Here is a 22,028-nt window from a genome sequence, read left to right as displayed (position 1 = left end):
CCGTGATAGCCCTGATAGGCGCAGGCGGGTGTGCGGATGCGACAGCTGCAGGTGGGCGCGCGGAGTCACCCGCGCCAGCCATGCGGCAGACCTTGGCGGTCCACGACGCCTCCCCTCGTGCATGCCAATCACCGCCCAACAGGTGGCAGGCCGGCGATGGTCCGGGCCACACACGGCTTGAGGCCCAACCGTGGGTGTACAAGCGGCGGATCGCGATTCGTCAGACGGGCGCGGGGATAGATCCTGTCGACGCGGGGCCCAGGCAATCATGGGGCAATGATGACGTGCCCCAGCCTAGATCTTCTGTGGCCGATTCATCCCTTGCACCACAGCTGGCGACTGCAGGAGATCCAACCACAACATCTATTGCCGACGCCGCGGGTTCTGGAGCTGCTCATGGATTCTCCTCGGGATCGGGGGAGGATCAACACGATCCAGACTTGAGATCCTCTGCACCGGAGCTCTCTGTAGTGGCTCCTGCTACTACTCCGCGTGCACACGACTACATCAAGGGGTAATTAAACCTATTGATTATAAACATATTACAAAATATGGTCTGGTATGTTAGACAGGTGAACCAAGAGAACCCAACACTCTCGAAGAGGCTCTTGGTGATGCAAGTTGGAGAAAGGCAATGCATGATGAAATCATGACACTTCAGAAAAACAAAACATGGCCCCTGGTTCCCCCACGACAAGGTAAAAATCTTATTGACTATAAGTGGGTCTTCAGGATAAAAAGGAAAGCTGATGGAACCATTGACCGTTACAAAGCTAGACTTGTTGCAAAGGGCTTTAAACAAAGGTATTGTATTGACTATGAGGACACGTTTAGTCCAGTTGTTAAAGCTGCTACCATCTGTCTTGTGTTGTCCATTGATGTGTCCAAGGGATGGAGTCTACGATAGCTAGATGTTCAGAACGCGTTCCTCCATGGTGTTCTGGAAGAAGAGGTTTACATGAAACAACCTCCTGGGTTGGTAAATGCACGAGCACCACTTCATGTGTGGAAACTTGACAAGGCCCTGTATGGACTGAAACAGGACCCAAGAGCATGGTATTCCCGCCTCAGTAAAAAGATGCAAGTACTTGGTTTTGTTCCTTCAAAGTATGACACTTCGTTATTTATCTATAACAAGTCAAGTATATCCATATTTTTCTCATATATGTTGATGATATAATTGTAACAAGCTCATCTGATGAAGCAATAACAGCACTGTTGAAGGATTTAAGTGCATAATTTGCTCTCAAGGATCTAGGAGATCTACACTATTTTCTTGGTATTGATGTCAAGCAACACAAAGATGGTCTTCACCTCTCTCAAGAAAAGTATGCAACAGACTTAGTAAAAAAGGCTGGTTTGCAAAGTTAAAAGCCTGCACCCACTCCTTTATCTAGCACAGAAAAATTATCTCTTGCTGAAGGAGAGCTCTTAGATTCAGAAAACAGTACAAAATACAGAAGCCTAGTAGGTGCAATGTAGTATTTAACACTTACCAGACCAGACATTTTATTTGCTGTTAACAAAGTATGTCAGTTCCTGCATGCACCTACTACAGTCCACTTGACTGCTGCAAAACACACAGTAAGATATGTGAAGAACACATTGAGCATTGGCCTAAATTTCAGCAAGTCATCCTCTACACTTATTAGTGCTTTCTCTAACTCAGACTGGGTAGGATGTCTAGATGACAGACGCTCAACTGGTGGTTTTGCAGTATTTTTTGGACCCAATTTGATATCTTGGAGTGCAAGGAAGCAAGCCATTGTTTCCAGATCCAACATAGAAGCAGAGTACAAAGACAAGAAAGACAAGAAAGACAAGCAGACCCAAAAACACAAGTGCAATTGAACAATTAATATAGTTCGGTGGACAAAGACAAGAAAGATTTATGTATGAATCATCTATTGTTCATATGTAATTACCAAAAAAAATGTTGATGGAAGACGAACACCAAAAGATGTGTAGTGGAAGAGGAAAAACTAAGAATTTGTATATTCATATCCAATATCGGTTAGTTGTGGGTCCAACAAATGGAAGGACAAGGAAGGAAATACGCATACCAAAACTATTATATTATCATGTGTGGAAGCATGTCCAGACATGATATTGAACAAAACAACAACAATGATGATGTTACACTTGTACTAGACACTAATGTTAGATTTTAATGTTGGTTGAGATGTTTTAAAAAGTGCAGATAGAATACAGAAAACAATTGATTAGAAGATGACAAGGAATAGTTAAAAAACGTACCAAGCACTATATAGATTAGCATGCCATGTGTACAGCACAATGTTTGTTTTTCAGTTGTCACATACCAAGTAAGTTATCAAAAACTTTATTTATACAGTAGAAAATTCAGTGAGTACACTAATATTCCCTCATGCTAAGATAACATAATTAGAACAATCACAAATGAGGTTCCACACTTTGTCGATGATAACTTTTATGTGATTTTACGTCCTACCAGCTACCAACATCTCAATGACAATATAGATACAAAAAGAAATAGAACATCTAGCCGCGCAAACGCGCGGGTTACCCTGCTAGTTTGTAAGATTAGAAAGACTCCAATTTTATATAAGGAAGTCTAATCGTATGAGGAGAATGGGAAAGGCAAAGGCCTCAAGGGCCTAAGCATCCATTATATAATGATGGCATGGGGCCATGCATTTTGTTTTCCCAAGACTCCAATTTTGTTTTCTAGGAAGATTAATGGTCGTGGCCTTCATCAGATATTGTTTAGACGAGCTTTTGGCAGTTTGCAGGGCCAGAACATGTACCATGGTTGTTATCAGCTTTCACAAGTTACTCCTTGTATTGTCCAGTTCATTAGGTGCAACCATGCAAGTGCAGTCCACGATGATCGACACAACAATATGCAGTAGTGGAAAAGGCACCAGAGCAGGAAGCAGTAGCAGAAGCACGAGGAGAAGCAGAGGTAGCCAAGCTTGACGGCAGCATCAACTGACAAAAGCAAGCAGCCGCAATAACCAGCGGTGGTGGCACAACCAAGCACAACAACAGCAGAGGCACAACTAGGAGCAATGCGGATGACGCGCATGCATGGTCGCTTCGCAGGTCTGGTGTTGTATGTGCCTAGTTGCAAATCAGTGACATCTATCAATAAGAATATATACCACCGCCAAAAATAAACAAACAATAATGTACGCGATATAATCTTTTCGTATTGTTTAATATGATCCAAAAACGGCGGGGTTCAGCTATCTCAACGGTAAACGAGCAAGGTCTAGCATCCATCTACAGAAAAATAAACAAAAGCTAAGAAAGGGTGACTCCTACAGCTAACACAACAATAGCTATCAGAGTTCTGGAGCAAAATACAACTGAACAAAATCACAGAGAAATTGCTGCACTAGAGGGATTAATGCGTCATCGATTTGAGATACAGATACATAACCATGGTTTCAATGGGAGCTGTGGGCCACTTGGACTATTTTATCATGCAAATATTGCCATGGATTGGGAGCTCTGTATTCAGATTTAAGAGTTCTATGTGTTTCCTTTTAGACAGAGGTGAAGGGGCGATTCTAGCGAGTACAAAATGCAATTCCACGAAACACCATAAGCATGACGATCCACCATGCCATAGTAATGCGAATAATCATGGCAATATGATGATCCGTCATCCGTGGAACTCTTTGGTAACAGGGGAATCGACACTATATATATGCACGCAGAAGTTTTTTGACCGCCACACTATGACACAATGCATATATGGAGGTCCTTTGTTGGGTTGGTGAAACAGTTGGTACTCCACACCCTTTTTGTTACCGAGGTATTAGAGTCAACCAATATAACGAGCAAAGAATTTGTGAAATGATACTGGAGATGGTGAGAGCTGTACTGCAAAGAATGCCAAAGGCAGCCATTAAGTGAGAGTGATGTGCGCTTCCTCTGCTCAATCGCAGTTGTTTGTTTTTCAGCAACCGATAGCAGCGAGATGTTGAAGCGCTCCATTTTTTTGTTCTTCTACGGGCAACATGTGCTCTAGGAGCACTGTTTGCTTTCTCTGCGCAAACAACAGGATGCATACACAACACGACACCTCTTCCATTGCCGTCATTGCCATTCCGCTGATGCTAAGATATATTTATTTATTTGATAAAAATGGTGTGTGTATCTATTAGGAAACATGTGGTCATTACCGTCTTGTCTCGCCCCATCCAACACGCAGGTTGGGACTGAGTGAAACATTACCCACCACACATATCATTCAAACTAAATCTAGTGATACCTTCGGTGATGTTAACACCGATGCGGTAGCGAATAGGCTCCAGCACGATCACCAGACCTCGCCACTGTTTACTACAGAGGGAGTGCTTCTGATTGCCAGCACTATCTGTTGCTTTGGTTATCTTAGCTGTGCACTGCCCACGAATCCTGCTGTTTTTTAGTCACTCAGTTTCGTGATTTAGCCGGTACAGCAAACACGATTGAGCTGAGAAGAGGGGAGTTTGGGGAGTGAGTGAAGCGTAGCTTCAGCTAAATCACTTTTTGCTTAGTACACCAACGAAAATCCTTCTGATTGGTCAGCAATATATGCTTTGCTTTGACTATATCAACTAAATTGGCTGCTGCTGGGACTGCTTGGTCATGATGAATACATTGATAATGATACTAATGAACAATGGTACAGAGCAAGAGCAAGGAAATAGTTTTAGTACTGATAGTTACTGTTTTATTTTGTTTTGTTTTGCAGGGATCCATAATACATTGAACGTGCTCTCAAACACCCCCTTCCTATTTGTCAGGCTCGCGGGGCTCATCCTGTGCCACTACAAAAACTACTTCAGGCTATGGTGCAGACTCGATGCTCTTACCAATTGTGGTTCCTGTTCTGACTCAAATTGAGATTTGAGGCTCACTGATGTTTATCCCACTGGCAGCTCACAGGGGGAGCTCTGGAGTTGGACACTCTTCTTTGCTGGTGTCACTTCTGTCGGTGTTGGTTCATCCTACTACCATCTCTACCCAAACGATGCCACCTTTGCATGTGAGTCTTTCCTAGATCTTCTGTGTTGTAGATCTAACATTCAGCATCATGATATTTACATCATCATCTCCTCTAATGTATAGCCCCTAGCTTGGTGCCATGACATGTACACAACGTATAGTCCCCAGACCCTAGAAATTGCTCCTTTTTTCTTGATTTTAAATATTTCGAGTGCTGACATATGGGCTTGTTTGTCTAGATGACGATTGCTTTCACGTCTATCGTGCCATTTTCATCATTGAAAGGGTTGATGATAGGGCAGGAACAAAGTCCCTTGCACCACTTGTTATTGCTGGTGCACTGAGCATCCTCTACTGGAGGCAAGATCCTTCAATTGTTTATCTGTCTTTCTGTCAGGAATATTTGCTTCCTTGAACTTAACTGTCTACTCTGTTGTGTAGTTTCTTTGATGACCTTCGGCCATATGTGGTAATCTAGTTCGTTCCATGCATTGTAATACCTATGATGGCTATAGTTATTCCACCAATGTGTACACATTCAAGATACTGGTTGCGGGCAGCAGGTTAGTGTTATTCTCGCTCAATGTCACCAGGGTGTATGCAGTTCCATTATTTGTGTATATAGCTATATGTGATGTCAAATAATGATGAAGCGTCTCAATCTCCATACAGGGAGACCCGCGATGTATATATTGATTGGCTGAGTTCGGTACAGGGTGCGGCAGCCTCTGGCTAACCATAGAGAGGATTACATGGGAGGTTACATGAGATAGAGAGATAGAGAGATAAGAGAGGACTCCGAACAAACTCAATCTTCTACGTACATGACTCTAACAATACCGAACCCAACACCCAACACGTTACATGTCTAACACTCCCCCTTAATCTGAACTCTGCAAGTTTAGATTACGTTTGAATTCTTCAAATGGTCCTGTAGACAAAGCCTTTGTAAAGCCATCGGCAACTTGGTCTCTGGATGGTACAAACCATACTTCCAATTCTTTCCTAGCAACTCTTTCTCTGAAAAAATGATAGTCAATGTCAATGTTCTTGGTACGAGCATGAAAGACAGGATTTGCAGAGAGATATGTAGCACCCAAATTATCACACCAAAGACATGGAGTTTGTGTATGATATATGCCAAGTTCATTGAGGATAGACTTAAACCATATAATTTCTGCTGTTGCATTTGCCAATGCCTTATACTCTGCCTCAGTACTTGATCGTGATACTGTTGCCTACTTCTTTGCACACCATGAGATTAGATTAGGTCCATAAAACACTGCAAAACCACCTGTTGATCTTCTATCATCCAAGCAACACGCCCAATCAGAATCAGAGAATGCACTGACTAGAGTAGAGGATGACTTAGTGAAGGTGAGAGCAACACTTCGAGTATGCTTGACATATCTCAGTATACGTTTAGCAGCAGTCCAATGACTAGAAGTGGGTGCATGAAGAAACTGACACACTTTATTTACTGCGAAGGAGATGTCAGGCCTAGTAAGTGTCAAGTACTGAAGTGCACCTACCAAGCTCCTGTATTTTGTGCCATCCTCATGACTCAAAGGTGTACCCTCCACAAGTGACAATTTCTCAGAACTAGATAATGGAGTGGTGGATGGTTTACAACCTTGGAGCCCTGCCTTGCTCACAAGATTGGTTGCATATTTTTCTTGAGAAAGATGAAGACCACCTTCCTTGTTGCGTTTGACCTCAATGCCAAGAAAATGGTGCAAATCTCCAATATCTTTCAGAGCAAACTCAGAGTTCAAGTCTTTGAGCAGAGCTGTAACTACCTCACCAGATGAACTTGCGACAATAATATCATCAACATAAATGAGCACAAAGATGACTGTGTTGCACTTATTGTAAATAAACAAGGAGGTGTCAGATTTAGAGGAAACGAAACCAAGTGTTTGCAACTTGGAACTCAAGCGAGAATACCATGCTCGGGGAGCCTATTTCAAACCATAAAGTGATTTGTCAAGCCTGCAGATATGAGTTGGTTTGTCTGGGTTTGCAAAACCAGGAGGCTGCTTCATGTAGACTTCCTCTTCCAAAACACCATGAAGGAACACATTCTGTACATCTAGCTGGCGAAGATTCCAACCTCGTGACACAACAATGGATAGAACAAGACGAATAGTAGCAACTTTAACAACAAGACTGAAAGTATCCTCATAATCAAGCCCATACCTCTGTTTGAAACCTCTGGCAACCAGTCTAGCTTTGTAGCGATCTATAGTACCATCTGACCATCTTTTGATACGAAAAACCCACTTACAATCAATGACATTTATACCTGGACATGAGGGAACGAGATGCCACATGTGGTTTTTCTGAAGAGCATGAAACTCCTCATGCATGGCTCTAGCCCACTTCGGATCAGCAAGTGCAGCGGAGACAGTGCGTGGCTCTTCTGCAAAAACAGGTGACACGGCTAAACCAAATTTAGTTGTGTAGTGAACCGGTTGAATTGTCCCATCCCGAAGGCGTGTACGGGGTGGTGAAGGGGGCGCCGGCATAGACACAGACGATCCAGGGGAGGCAGCCACCTCCTGAACAGAAGGATCCAGCGATCCCGATGCAGGGGACCCGACTGGTCATGAGGCAGACACCGGATCGTCTGCGGCTGGAGATGATGATGATGACAGCCCGGGACATATAGAAGATCAAGGGCGCCTGACCGGGGCAGGCTCAGGTTGCGCACCAGGCCCACCTGGCCCAGCTGCATGTGGCATAGTGGAGGATGGGGCCCACCTGGAATAAACCAGCGGGGTGGGTGCGTAGCGCTCGGTCAAGATGTCTCCCGCGGGCGATTGGCGGGTCGCACCGGAGGGGACTAGCTCGGGCGTGGTCGACCGCGTGGCGGGGTCGGAGGGGCGCTGAAGAGGAGGCGCGGATCCCGTCGCTGATTCAGGCAGATCGGGCATAGTCTGACACACAGATCCCGAGGAGGATCCGGTTGGATCAGCTGGAAAAGCCCGGGGTGCATTATTTGGAATAAAATAACCATCATTTGTAACAGAATTTGCACTGTTGTGTCGCCCTGTATCAGAAAACTCAAAGGGTATGTTAGGATAATTAGTCAAAGTTGATTCATCACTAGAATCATTGCCCACACGATCAACTCCGGTAAGGTGTGAGGGAAGAAGGAGGATTTCCTTTCTAAGAAGGGCACCAGCGTTGGGAGATGAAGTTTAGCGAAAGGAAATTGTGTTTCGTCAAAAACGACATCACGACATATGTAAACACGACCGATGGACACATCAAGACATTTAACACCCTTGTGTTGTGTAGTATAACCAAGGAACACACACTTTTAGAGTGATACATAAGCTTACGAGTGTTGTAGGGTCGAAGGTTTGGCCAACATGCACAACCAAAGACTCGAAGAGTGGTGTAATCAGGTGTGACATGCAAAAGTCGTTCAGTTGGAGTTTCATTGGAAATAACTCGACTAGGCCACATAGTAATGAGGTGAACGGCGGTAAGAAAAGCTTCATCCCAGAATTTTAATGGCATGGAAGCTGAGGCTAGGATGGCTAGACCTACTTCATGTGTCTGTGCTGGCGCTCGGCAGAGCCATTTTGCTGGTGAGCATGAGGGCATGAAACGTGATGAGAGATTCGAATCTTTTGGAAGAAGGAGTTGAGTTTCTCGTACTCACCACCCCAGTCAGACTGCACAACGATAATTTTGCTATCAAACTTTCATTCAAGAAGTTCTTGAAAGTTGTGAAAGACTTGAAACACATCATCACGTTTCTTAAGGAGATATATCCATGTATATTTGCTATAGTCATCAATAAAACTAACATAATAGGAATGTGTACCAACAGTTGTGGGTGCTGGACCCCATACATCAGAAAAAATCAGTTGCAAAGATTTGGTTGACACGCTGGTTGAGACAGGATAGGGCAATTGATGACTTTTTGCTCGTTGACATGAATCACAAATAGTTTCGGAATCTCTCTCACCAACAACTGGGAGTTTATTTCTACTAAGTATTTGATGAACAGTGGCAAAAGAAGGATGACCTAAACGACTATGCCACCTTTCAACAGAGAACTTGATGGCACCATACACTTGTTTATTGAACTGACAATACAGAGGAAGCAAAGCATAGAGTCCTTGCACGCAGACACCCCTATGGAGAACCCTCTTCGTGACATGATCCTTGATAAAAAAGAAGAATGGGTGAAATTCTAGAAAAACATTGTTGTCAAGAGCAATTCTATGAACAAATAGCAAAGTTTTGGAAGCATTAGGAACATGCAGGATTCCGTTTAGCTCAAGATTTTTGTGTGGGGTTCTGATAAGTGATTTCCCAACATGACTAATTTCCATACCTGCACTGTTTGCAGCGGTGTAAACTTGATCATTGCCGCGATACTTCTCATGCATGGTTAATTTCTCCAGTTCTCCCATGATGTGGTTTGTTACCCTTGTGTCCATGTACCAATTGGTATCGATACCATACGAGGCATCGGCGGCAGCTGCAACTTTCTTAGGCTGAGAGTTGTTATCGGCGTAATGCCAAGCACAATCTTGAGCAAGATGATTAGATTTTTTTTGCATATTTGACATTTACCCTCATAACCTTCATAGCCCTGGAAGTTTCTCCCTCTATTAGGAGGAGGCCGCCTGTTGTTGTTGCTGCCAGGATGCTGCTGGTAATGGACGCTGTCACCATCCCCGTGGTAGTAGCCACCGGCACCACCAGGGTATCCGCCATGATAGCCGCCACCGTTCCCGGCACCGTTTCCAGCGGCAGAGCCACCAGATCCGCCGCCAGGGTTGTAGTCGCCACCACCGCTGCTAGCACCGTAGCCACCACGCGAGACGCCACTGAAAGAAATATGCCCTAGAGGCAATAATAAAGTTATTATTTATTTCCTTATTTCATGATAAATGTTTATTATTCATGCTACAATTGTATTAACCGGAAACATAATACATGTGTGAATACATAGACAAACAAAGTGTCACTAGTATGCCTCTACTTGACTAGCTCGTTAATCGAAGATGGTTATGTTTCCTAGCCATAGACATGAGTTGTCATTTGATTAACGGGATAACATCATTAGGAGAATGATGTGATTGACTTGACCCATTCCATTAGCTTAGCACTTGATCGTTTAGTTTGTTGCTATTGCTTTCTTCATAACTTATACATGTTCCTATGACTATGAGATTATGCAACTCCCGTTTACCGGAGGAACACTTTGTGTGCTACCAAACGTCACAACGTAACTGGGTGATTATAAAGGTGCTCTACAGGTGTCTCCGAAGGTACTTGTTGGGTTGGCGTATTTCGAGATTAGGATTTGTCACTCTGATTGTCAGAGAGGTATCTCTGGGCCCTCTCGGTAATGCACATCACATAAGCCTTGGAAGCATTGCAACTAATGAGTTAGCTGCGAGATGATGTATTACGGAACGAGTAAAGAGACTTGCCGGTAACGAGATTGAACTAGGTATTGAGATACCGACGATCAAATCTCGGGCAAGTAACATACCGATGACAAAGGGAACAACGTATGTTGTTATGCGGTCTGACCGATAAAGATCTTTGTAGAATATGTAGGAGCCAATATGAGCATCCAGGTTCCGCTATTGGTTATTGACCGGAGACATGTCTCGGTCATTTCTACATTGTTCTCGAACCCATAGGGTCCACACGCTTAAGGTTTCGATGATAGTTATATTATGAGTTTATGAGTTTTGATGTACCGAAGGAGTTCGGAGTCCCGGATGAGATCGGGGACATGACGAGGAGTCTCGAAATGGTCAAGACGTAAAGATCGATATATTGGACGACTATATTTGGACATCGGAAAGGTTCCGAGTTGTTCGGGTATTTTTTGGAGTACCGGGGAGTTACGGGAATACGGGGGAAGAAGTATATGGGCCTTATTGGGCTTTAGGGGAGAGGAAGAGGCAGGCCGCGCGCCCCCCATTGACTAGTCCGAATTGGACTAGGGGGAGGGGCGGCGCCCCCTCCTTCCTTCTCTTCCCTCTTCCCCTCCCTTGTCTCCTACTCCTACTACATGGAAGGACTCCTAGTTGGACTAGGAAAAGGGGAATCCTACTCCCAGTGGGAGTAGGACTCCCCTAGGGCGCGCCATAGAGAGGGCCGGCCCTCCCCTCCTCCACTCCTTTATATACGGGGGCAGGGGGCACCCCATAGACACACAAGTTGATCTTCGTGATCGTTCCTTAGCCGTGCGCGGTGCCCCCCTCCACCATATTCCACCTCGGTCATATTGTAGCGGTGCTTAGGCGAAGCCCTGCGACGGTTGAACATCAAGATCATCACCACGCCGTCGTGCTGACGGAACTCCTCCCCGAAGCTTTGCTGGATCGGAGCCCGGGGTGCATCATCGAGCTGAACGTGTGCCAAGAACTCGGAGGTGCCGGAGTAACGGTGCTTGGATCGGTTGGACCGGGAAGACGTATGACTACTTCCTCTACGTTGCGTCAACGCTTCCGCTTCGGTCTACGAGGGTACGTAGACAACACGCTCCCCTCTCGTTGCTATGCATCACCATGATCTTGCGTGTGCGTAGGAGTTTTTTTGAAATTACTACGTTCCCCAACAGTGGCATCCGAGCCTAGGTTTTATGGTTTGATGTTATATGCACGAGTAGAACACAATTGAGTTGTGGGCGATATAAGTCATACTGCTTACCAGCATGTCATACTTTGGTTCGACGGTATTGTTGGATGAAGCGGCCCGGACCGACATTACGCGTACGCTTACGCGAGACTGGTTCTACCGCCGTGCTTTGCACACAGGTGGCTGGCGGGTGTCAGTTTCTCCAACTTTAGTTGAGCCGAGTGTGGCTACGCCCGGTCCTTGCGAAGGTTAAAACAGCACCAACTTGACAAACTATCGTTGTGGTTTTGATGCGTAGGCAAGATTGGTTCTTGCTAAGCCCATAGCAGCCACGTAAAACTTGCAACAACAAAGTAGAGGACGTCTAACTTGTTTTTGCAGGGCATGTTGTGATGTGATATGGTCAAGACATGATGAGATATAAGTTGTTGTATGAGATGATCATGTTTTGTTGAAGTTATCGACAATTGGCAAAAGCTTTACGGTTGTCTCTTTATTGCATAAGATGCAAGCGCCAAATAATTGCTTTACTTTATCACTATGCGATAGCAATAGTTGCAAGAGCAATAGTTGGCGAGACGACCATATGATGACACATTGATATAGATCAAGATGATGGAGATCATGGTGTCATGCCGGTGACGATAGAGATCATGAGAGTACTTTGGAGATGGAGATCAAAGGCACAAGATGATGATGGCCATATCATGTCACATATTTTGATTGCATGTGATGTTTATCTTTTATACATCTTATTTTGCTTAGTTCGACGGTAGCTTTATAAGATGATCTCTCACTAAATTTCAAGATAAAAATGTTCTCCCTGAGTATGCACCGTTGCCAAAGTTCGTCGTGCCCAGACACCACGTGATGATCGGGTGTGATAAGCTCTACGTCCATCTACAACGGGTGCAAGTTAGTTTTGCACACGCAGAATACTCAGGTTGAACTTGACGAGCCTAGCATATGCAGATATGTCCTCGGAACACTGAGACCGAAAGGTCGAGCGTGAATAATATAGTAGATATGATCAACATAATGATGTTCACCATTGAAAGCTACTCCATTTCACGTGATGATCGGTTATGGTTTAGTTGATTTGGATCACGTGATCACTTAGAGGATTAGAGGGATGTCTATCTAAGTGGGAGTTCTTAAGTAATATGATTAATTGAACTTAAATTTATCATGAACTTAGTCCTGGTAATATTTTGCAAATCATGTTGTAGATCAATAGCTCGCGTTGTTGCTTCCCTATGTTTATTTTGATATGTTCCTAGAGGAAATTGTGTTGAAAGATGTTAGTAGCAATGATGCGGATTGAATCCATGATCTGAGGTTTATCCTCATTGCTGCACAGAGGAATTATGTCCTTGATGCACCGCTAGGTGACAGACCTATTGCAGGAGCAGATGCAGACGTTATGAACGTTTGGCTAGCTAAATATGATGACTACTTGATAGTTTAGTGCACCATGCTTAACGGCTTAGAATCGGGACTTCAAAAGACGTTTTGAACGTCATGTACCATATGAGATGTTCCAGGAGTTGAAGTTAATATTTCAAGCAAATACCCGAGTTGAGAGATATGAAGTCTCCAACAAGTTCTATAGCTAAAAGATGGAGGAGAATCGCTCAACTAGTGAGCATGTGCTCAGATTGTCTGGGTACTACAATCGCTTGAATCGAGTGGGAGTTAATCTTCCAGATAAGATAGTGATTGACAAAATTCTCTAGTCACCATCACCAAGTTAGTAGAACTTCGTGATGAACTATAGTATGCAAGGGATGACGAAAATGAATCCCGAGGTTTTCATGATGATGAAATTGATGAAGGTAGAAATCAAGAAAGAGCATCAAGTGTTGATGGTTGACAAGATCACTAGTTTTAAGAAAAGGGCAAAGGGAAAAAGAGGAACTTCAAGAAAAACAGCAAGCAATTTGCTGCTCAAGTGAAGAAGCCCAAGTCTGGTCCTAAGCCTGAGACTAAGTGCTTCTACTTCAAAGGGACTGGTCACTAGAAGCGGAACTACCCCAAGTGATTGGCGGATAAGAAGGATGGCAAAGTGAACATAAGTATATTTGATATACATGTTATTGATGTGTACTTTACTAGTGTTTATAGCAACCCCTTAGTATTTGATACTAGTTCAGTTGCTAAGAGTAGTAACTCGAAACGGGAGTTGCAGAATGAATAGAGACTAGTTAAGGGTGAAGTGACGATGTGTGTTGGAAGTGGTTCCAAGATTGATATGATCATCATCGCACACTCCCTATACTTTCGGGATTAGTGTTGAACCTAAATAAGTGTTATTTGGTGTTTGCATTGAGCATAAATATGATTTGATCATGTTTATTGCAATACGGTTATTCATTTAAGTAAGAGAATAAATTGTTGTTCTGTTTACATGAATAAAACCTTATATGGTTACACACCCAATGAAAATGGTTCGTTGGATCTCGATCGTAGTGATACACATATTCATGATATTGAAGCCAAAAGATGCAAAGTTAATAATGATAGTGCAACTTATTTGTGGCACTGCTGTTTAGGTCATATTGGTGTAAAGCACATGAAGAAACTCCATGCTGATGGGCTTTTGGAATCACTTGATTATGAATCAGTTGATGCTTGCGAACCATGCCTCATGGGCAAGATGACTAAGACTCCGTTCTCCGGAACAATGGAGCGAGCAACAGATTTGTTGGAAATCATACATACTGATGTATGTGGTCCAATGAATATTAAGGCTGATGGCAGGTATCATTATTTTCTGATCTTCACAGATGATTTGAGCAGATATGGGTATATCTACTTAATGAAACACAAGTCTGAAACAGTTGAAAAATTCAAAGAATTTCAGAGTGAAGTGGAGAATCATCGTAACAAAAATGAAAGTTTCTACAATATGATCGCAGAAGTAAAATATTTGAGTTACGAGTTTGGCCTTCAGTTAAAAACAATGTGAAATAGTTTCAGTACTCACGCCACCTGGAACACCACAGCATAATGGTGTGTCCGAACTTCATAACCGTACTTTATTAGATATGGCGCGATCTATGATGTCTCTTACCGATCTACCACTATCGTTTTGGGGTTATGCATTAGAGACAGCTGCATTCACGTTAAATAGGGCACCATCTAAGTCCGTTGAGACGACACAATCTGAACTGTGGTCTGGCAAGAAACCAAAGTTGTCATTTCTTAAAGTTTGGGGTTGTGATGCTTATATGAAAAAGTTTCATCCTAATAAGCTCAAACCCAAATCGGAGAAATATGTCTTCATAGGATACCCATAGGAGACTGTTGGGTACACCTTCTATCACAAATCCGAAGGCAAGACTTTTGTTGCTAAATTCGGAGTTTTTCTAGAGAAGGAGTTTCTCTCGAAAGAAGTGAGTGGGAGGAAAGTAGAACTTGATGAGGTAACTGTACCTGCTCCCTTATTGGAAAGTAGTTCATCACAGAAATCTGTTCCTGTGACTACTACACCAATTAGTGAGGAAGCTAATGATGATGATCATGTAACTTCAGATCAAGTTACTACCGAATCTCGTAGGTAAACCAGAGTGAGATCCGCAACAGAGTGGTACGGTAATCCTGTTCTGGAAGTCATGTTACTAGACCATGACGAACTTGCGAACTATGAGGAAGCGATGATGAGCCCAGATTCCGCGAAATGGTTTGAGGCCATGAAATCTGAGATATGATCCATGTATGAGAACAAAGTATGGACTTTGATGGATTTGCCCGATGATCGGCAAGCCATAGAAAATAAAAGGATCTTCAAGAGGAAGACGGACGCTGATATAGTGTTACTATCTACAAATCTGGAATTGTCGCAAACGGTTTTCGACAAGTTCAAGGTATTGACTACGATAAGATTTTCTCACTCGTATCTATGCTTAAGTCTGTCCGAATCATGTTAGCAATTGCCGCATTTTATGAAATCTGGCAAATGGATAAACAAAACTGGATTCCTTAATGGATTTACTAAAGAAGAGTTGTATACGATGCAACTAGAAGGTTTTGTCGATCCTAAAGGTGTTAACTAAATATGCCCTAGAGGAAATGAGTACATACGTTGACAAGATTTTAAAGTAGTTCAAAATGGAATAGTCAAAGAAAGAGTTCTTGCCTGTGTTGCAAGGTGTGAAATTGAGTAAGACTCAAAGCCCGACCACGGCAGAAGATAGAGAGAGAATGAAAGTCATTCCCTGTGCCTCAGCCATAGGTTCTATAAAGTATGCCATGCTGTGTACCAGACCTATTGTATACCCTGCCCTGAGTTTGGCAAGGGAGTACAATAATGATCTAGGAGTAGATCACTGGACATTTGTCAAAATTATCCTTAGTGGAATAAGGATATGTTTCTCGATTATGGAGGTGACAAAAGGTTCGTCGTAAAGGGTTACGTCGATGCAAGTTTTGACACTGATCTAGATGACTCAAAGTCTCAATCTGGATACATATTGAAAGTGGGAGCAATTAGCTAGAGTAGCTTAGTGCAGAGCATTGTTGGCATAGAAATTTGCAAAATACTTACGAATCTGTATGTGGCAGACCCGTTGACTAAACTTCTCTCACAAGGAAAACATGATCACACCCTAGTATTCTTTGGGCGTTAATCACATAGCGATGTGAACTAGCTAGATTATTGAATCTAGTAAACCCTTTGAGTGTTGGTCACATGACGATGTGAACTATGGGTGTTAATCACATGGTGATGTGAACTATTGATGTTAAATCACATGGCGATGTGAACTAGATTATTGACTCTAGTGCAAGTGGGAGACTGAAGGAGATATGCCCTAGAGGCAATAATAAAGTTATTATTTATTTCCTTATTTCATGATAAATGTTTATTATTCATGCTACAATTGTATTAACCAGAAACATAATACATGTGTGAATACATAGACAAACAAAGTGTCACTAGTATGCCTCTACTTGACTAGCTCGTTAATCGAAGATGGTTATGTTTCCTAGCCATAGACATGAGTTGTCATTTGTTTAACGGGATAACATCATTAGGAGAATGATGTGATTGACTTGACCCATTCCATTAGCTTAGCACTTGATCGTTTAGTTTGTTGCTATTGCTTTCTTCATAACTTATACATGTTCCTATGACTATGAGATTATGCAACTCCCGTTTACCGGAGGAACATTTTGTGTGCTACCAAACGTCACAACGTAACTGGGTGATTATAAAGGTGCTCTACAGGTGTCTCCGAAGGTACTTGTTGGGTTGGCGTGTTTCGAGATTAGGATTTGTCACTCCGATTGTCGGAGAGGTATCTCTGGGCCCTCTCGGTAATGCACATCACATAAGCCTTGCAAGCATGGAAACTAATGAGTTAGTTGCGAGATGATGTATTACGGAACGAGTAAAGAGACTTGCCGGTAACGAGATTGAACTAGGTATTGAGATACCGACGATCAAATCTCGGGCAAGTAACATACCGATGACAAAGGGAACAACGTATGTTGTTATGCGGTCTGACCGATAAAGATCTTCGTAGAATATGTAGGACCAATATGAGCATCTAGGTTCCGCTATTGGTTATTGACCGGAGACATGTCTCGGTCATGTCTACATTGTTCTCGAACCCGTAGGGTCCGCACGCTTAAGGTTTCGATGACAGTTATATTATGAGTTTATGAGTTTTGATGTACCGAAGGAGTTCGGAGTCCCGGATGAGATCGGGGACATGACTAGGAGTCTCAAAATAGTTGAGACATAAAGATCGATATATTGGACGACTATATTCGGACATCGGAAAGGTTCCGAGTGGTTCAGGTATTTTTTGGAGTACCGGGGAGTTACGGGAATACGGGGGAAGAAGTATATGGGCTTATTGGGCTTTAGGGGAGAGGAAGAGGCAGGCCGCGCGCCCCCCATTGACTAGTCCGAATTGGACTAGGGGGAGGGGCGGCGCCCCCTCCTTCATTCTCTTCCCTCTTCCCCTCCCTTGTCTCCTACTCCTACTACATGGAAGGACTCCTAGTTGGACTAGGAAAAAGGGAATCCTACTCCCGGTGGGAGTAGGACTCCCCTAGGGCGCACCATAGAGAGGGCCGGCCCTCCCCTCCTCCACTCCTTTATATACGGGGGCAGGGGGCACCCCATAGACACACAAGTTGATCTTCATGATCGTTCCTTAGCCGTGTGCGGTGCCCCCCTCCACCATATTCCACCTCGGTCATATTGTAGCGGTGCTTAGGCGAAGCCCTGCGACGGTTGAACATCAAGATCGTCACCACACCGTCGTGCTGACGGAACTCCTCCCCGAAGCTTTTCTGGATCGGAGCCCGGGGTGCATCATCGAGCTGAACGTGTGCCAAGAACTCGGAGGTGCCGGAGTAACGGTGCTTGGATCGGTTGGACCGGGAAGACGTACGACTACTTCCTCTACGTTGCATCAACGCTTCCGCTTCGGTACGAGGGTACGTAGACAACACTCTCCCCTCTCGTTGCTATGCATCACCATGATCTTGCATGTGCGTAGGAATTTTTTTGAAATTACTACGTTCCCCAACAGCCACCGCCCTTCTGGTTGCGGAAGGAGCCCTTGCCGCCACTGCGCCCCTTGGAGGCGAGGTTGGCCGAGGATTTGAAGCCCCCGGCACTGTTCCCATGGAACATCTCGACCCTCTTGTCGAAGTTGGCCACCAAGGAGAAGAGGGCGTCAACGGTGATGGGTTCAACGCGAACGTCCAGTGCTGAGATGATCGGTTGGCAGTCCATGTCAAGGCCTGCGATGATGAAGGAGATGAGCTCCCCCTCCCCGATAGGTCTGCCCGCCGCCGCAAGTTCATCGGAGAGGGAGCGCATATGGCCGAAGTATGCCGAGGCCGACAACGAGCCCTTCTGGGCATTGGTGAGAGCAGCGCGAAGATTGTTCGCACGCGACAACAAGACAGCCGCAAACATAGATGCAAGGGCAGTCCAGACCGCATGGGAGGTTTCAAGGGAGGCAACCTGAACGAGGACCTCCTTGGAAAGATTGCGGAGGAGATAGGCGACAATTTGCTGGTCCTGGACGAGCCAGGGGGCGTGTGCAGGGTTGGGGGTGACCTGGTCCTTGCCCTCTTTGTCTTCGGTTGTGATTGTTTTTTGAGGCTCCTGGATGGTTTGATCAATATAGCCATACAAGCCAGCGCCCAGTATCTGGGATCGCGCTTGTGCTCTCTAGAGAACATAGTTCGTCCGTGTGAGCGGCTCGGAGGTGTTATAGTTCAGGCCGGAGGAGATTTGGGCAGTGGAGGTAGACATGATGGATGGCGGTGGTGAAGAGGTGGAAGATGAACAGGGATGCGGTGGGTGGGTGGGAGGTTGAAGATGATATGCTACTCCCTCCGTTCCAAAATAGATGACTCAATTTTATACAAAGTTAGTACAAAATTGAGTCATCTATTTTGGAACGGAGGGAGTAGATGAGATGGAAGAGGCCTGCTCTGTATACCATGTCAAATAATGATGAAGCGTCTCAATCTCCATACAGGGAGACCCGCAATGTATATATTGATTGGATGAGTTCGGTACAAGGTGCGGCAGCCTCTGGCTAACCATAGAGAGGATTACATGGGAGGTTACATGAGATAGAGAGATAGAGAGATAAGAGAGGACTCCTAACAAACTCAATCTTCGACTTACATGACTCTAACAATACCGAACCAAACACCCAACACGTTACATGTCTAACATGTGATTCGCATTAATGTACTGGGTTATTTCATTGTCGGTTTTCTCACAGCATAAAAACTGGTGATACCTTTTTCTTTTGGCAGTTTGTACTCATGATGCTTGGTTATAAACCATAGTTACCTTGAAATTCATAGAAAACTCACTAGAAGTTCTACTGTTCCCCTTCTTAAGTTTTTATTCTCTCAATACCATTGACCGGTGCCAAGATGATTCTGTTTCCCCAGTCATTTCTGCTGTTATCTAGAAATTTATCAAGCAGTCAACAGTCCAATTAATATAAATGTATCTGAACTTCTCCTTTTCGTTTGTTGATGAAACTTCTACAAGAATGAGTTATGCAGCAGCATTTATTTAAGCACAGTTTAAAGAATAGGACATTGCCGAATCATTTTGTCTAAGTACAATTTCTCACGAGGGTTTGCTAAGCGCAAAGTTATATTGTCTGGATACTTTTGTTCTGATTTTTCAAATTGATTTGAGGATTTTACCTTCTTGCCAAAGTAGAAGAGGCTGCGGACAAACCTATATATAGGTGGACACATGAGATTGTTAGTGGACATACTCTTAAACATCTATGTGCTGCGATGGTACCTGTTTTCTTGACTCTGATGCTGGCAAGGAGGACAATTGAACCTGACAGGTGTGCATCAGCTTACTCAGTGCATCGCTTGAGTCTATTTTTGTAGAGTTATATAGTTTGATTTTTTTCAAAAAGGAGGTTAAAACCCCCGGCTTCTGCATCAATGCGATGCATACAACCATTTTTATTAATTATTCAGGAGAGTACAAAATGAAGGCAATCATAGCCGAACCATCACAAGATATGAAATTAACACCTACGACTAAGTCGATTTCTTCCGTAGCAACGCCTTCAAGAAAGTATACACTCGTCGTTGCTGAGCCTGACCAATAATGGTCAGGACAAGAGTTTTCACCCCGGACATGAAGCGGTGTTCCAATCAGCATCTTGATGATAGATCATTATATAGTCGCCTTCGTCGGTACTCCACGCCCACCTTCACGCCCGTCGGGTGGACGCCCATGTCTCGATGCAGAACTGGCCGCTGCTACTCCACACCGGCGCCAGTCACACTGCAGCATGCTTCATACCGTCGGATCTTCTGCTCCGGAGCTAGAAGTTGACGGGGAACCACCACTGCGCCCCTTGCTCACCAGCGTAGGACTCCGTTGCTCGCGCCTCGAGCATCCTTGTGCGTTGGCCGCCACCCTCGCACCGGACGAATATCCTTTTTGAGCCGGCATCGAGTGCCACACACGACCACCGCCACTATGCCTGCAAATATGCCGACGCACTTGAATATGCACTGTTGTGCCACCTGATCTCCTTATCGCGGTTATCGAGGGCCGCCACCCCCGCCGCCATGACTACCCATGCATCCATTGCCGGCGATGTTGTGCGTGTCGTCGTCTCTTCGAACACTGGCACCATCATCTTCAACTCTCTCGCATAACGAGACACCGGCACCGACATATTGGCGCACGACAACAAAGCAGTATCGTCCAAATCTGCCTCGTCCGTGGTCGCCTCTGGTACCGCGATCATAGATGCCCGTGCATTGTTCCATGGACACCTCACTCAAGGCTGACCCATCCTTCACCATAGTTGTGCCGTTGTCGGCAGCACCGGCGTAGTCGCATGCCGGCGCTGGCTTCACATCTGTCTCGAAGGCCGCATCCAGATCGTCGGCGTCGCAGTTTCTCGTTGTGACCTCCGCGGCCACGTACGAGAAAGTGCTGAGACGTGCGGCATTGGGATCTCCGTGGTTGCACACACACTCCTGGCAGCGCTCACCACTGCAGTTATGGGCAGCCGCACCGATGCCACCGGCCGCCGCCGGCTGCATGAGCGAGTATGAGTGTGAGAAGGAGGAGGCGCCTTGGCCAGCGCCGCAGCCAGGACCGACGAGGGACGTCTCACCCTGTGCCGGTGCATGGATGCGCGTGACGACGCCGTGGCCATGACCGCGCCCTCTGCTCTCATACCACCCTCCGAGCACCACCTGCCGCCTCCAGCCATCTCCCTCCACCCCGGACATAGCCATCCCCGAGATCCAGCCTCCTGGAGGCCGCCGACGGACTGTGGTGGCTGGGGATGTGCGCGAGATCTCCGATCCGTTTGTTCGATTGAACCACTTTAAATCTGATGTTAGTATTGCTTGTTCTGCTTTGAGCAATACAAATACACCAAAATTGATGCCACAATATCATGGATTCCCATTCCATTGATGCTAATATGCGACCAAAATTGTGATGTTTTCCTCTTTATGAGATTGATCTTTCTTCACTTTGATTACTAGAATGATATCAGAATAAGACATCTGCAGTTAACTTGTTTCCTATTTTTCCATGAACTGATTCTGTTCAAACTAATAGTTCCCTTCCAAAAATCAATGTTTTCATTCATCATGTGTATGTAGTTTTGATAACATCACTACATTGAATAGGCCTTGCATCTATGTATCCATGTCAGTAATATTTTTCGTCTGTTATGAAGGGTAAGCTTACTCTAGATGTGGAAGATCAGTTGGAGAGAACGCGGTTCCAAAGATAGCAACACTGTAGATGTGAAATATGATTATGCTACAGTTTCAACTATGTCTGAACAACAGTAGAGATGTGTTTTTCATATGTACTCCCGAAGTGTAAAAATAGCATCAATCTGAATATCAGGAGTGTTCACAGTTGTTTGTCA

At 44.6% G+C, this 22,028-nt stretch overlaps 1 pseudogene; it reads left to right on the top strand.

Annotated features, from left to right (window-relative positions):
• The first annotated feature begins 80 nt into the window (after nucleotides 1-80).
• On the top strand, nucleotides 81-21,948 carry LOC147982178 (uncharacterized; annotated as a pseudogene).
• Nucleotides 21,949-22,028: the final 80 nt, after the last annotated feature.

Source organism: Triticum urartu, chromosome 3A (genome assembly GCF_056163025.1).
Source record: "Triticum urartu cultivar PI428250 chromosome 3A, HENAU_Tu73, whole genome shotgun sequence".
NCBI lineage: Eukaryota > Viridiplantae > Streptophyta > Magnoliopsida > Poales > Poaceae > Triticum > Triticum urartu.
This window is presented reverse-complemented; position numbering and strand designations above follow the sequence as displayed.